Here is a 1,808-nt window from a genome sequence, read left to right on the forward strand (position 1 = left end):
GTTGCCTGGTAGGGCCGATAGTAATACACTGTGTGGGACGGAGTAAGGGCCCTTCTCACCTCCTACGAGTCGTCCGGCTCCCATTTCGCCCGCCGCTACTACGGGAATCGCTTTTGCTATCTTTTCCTCTCATTATATATCAATCTTTTGCTCTGGCTGCTATTGACTTGACTACATTGTCTCACTGAGCAGTGTTTTCTCATGGAGGAAAGAAAGATGAATTCTGATGCTGTCTCACATAAACTCCTCAATAGTTCCACCCCTCCCTAGGAAATATGGTCCGAAGAATCTCGATAGTAGTTCCATGAACAATCCTTTGCGGGATTGGATTTTTTTTATAGTGGAAATGCCAGCAAATTAGTAAGTCCATCAATCTGTAGTGGAATAGTCTCACCAGCCCGTAGATGGTTTGGCGGAAAGGGGAAAAGCACAAAATCTTTCTTCCTGGTTGGTGTACTAGGGCGAGGCGAATCCCAACCCTTTCGTTAGCTAGCTTAGCTTTCCCTCTTTTCAATCTATATCAGATCCTCCCCTGAATAAGTAAGGCCCCGTTAAGCCTGGGCGAAGATGGGGATAAAGAGTAAGGATTGAAGCCCCCTTAGCTCTGCCAGGCACTGGACAGGGGTTAGCTCTGTAAATGTGTAGAGCCAAGTGTAGTGTGGTGTAGTAGTAGGCACAACATCCTTATGCACCCATTTCACATCTTAGGCCTAGCTGGTGTAAAAGGCGGCTCCCTATTCAGTGCTATGCATGCTTCCTTGGTAACTTCTAGTTTGATCAGGAGCCGATGACTACTATGATTTATGGGTTTTTGACGAATTCCATAACCACGAGCGAGAAAGTGGCATGGGAGAAACCATATATTCGGAATCCGGCAAACAAAGCAAAAACAACGGCTCCTACATAAATAGAATAGAATAGAAATGCTGTCACTAGAACGGACCACACAAATAACATCTTTCTAGCCGCCTAAAGGAAGTATTCAAAGGCTCCGCACCTGAGCTTGCCCGGAAGGGCCCGGAAGAGGAAGTGATCCCCCGACACTAAAAATAAAAATCCTGCTTGTCCCCCATACCCCTTTCAGCAAGGGTTGCCGTGGTCTCCAAGAATCTTCTTCCGAAGCGGGCCCTACCACGTATACAGTCTGCGGAACCACGCCTAGCTGCGGTGTCAAGCTCATATCCTCTGCCTCTTTCTTGAAAAGAAACTATGCCTGATAAGGCGAATAAAGACTCATCTTCTTTCATATCATATGTGTCAGAAGCATCAAATGATGTTTTATGAGGTGGGGGAATCCTAATCCAATGCCCTAAGCTCGCGGTGACAGAATGCTGTTATGTCCCTGGAGAGTGCTCCCCCAGGAGTTATGTGCCCGGAGTTCTGTCCCTGGCCCTTTCACCTTCCACGGAACCAGAAGCATGAAAGATGGGATCTAGCATTTTAGAAGAAAGTCTTTCTCTTTATTGATGTCGAACTTCATCTGCCTTATAGCGATGAAAAGATATTCCCTTAGTCTTTGCCCAGCTCTTCTTCCAGGGAAACAGTCTTTGATAGCGCTCTTGCCCGACTTTTCGTGATTTGTGGCCTTAAGAGAATCAGGAGATATTTAATAGTTTGGGTCGAGCATCTAATCTTATTAAGAGTTGTCCTTTCAGACCCTATTCTCCGAATGGACAAAGAGCAGGAAGTAAAGCACCCGCCTCTAGGAGGGAAGGGGTTAGAGTGTGCCTGATTCATATGCAGTTTCCTCTCTGAAAGATGCCCAATCAAGAAGGATGTGCCACCATGCCCGATGGGCAAGAAGCTAG

This window comes from Solanum tuberosum, unplaced genomic scaffold, assembly GCF_000226075.1.
Source record: "Solanum tuberosum cultivar DM 1-3 516 R44 unplaced genomic scaffold, SolTub_3.0 scf00002, whole genome shotgun sequence".
Classification (NCBI taxonomy): domain Eukaryota; kingdom Viridiplantae; phylum Streptophyta; class Magnoliopsida; order Solanales; family Solanaceae; genus Solanum; species Solanum tuberosum.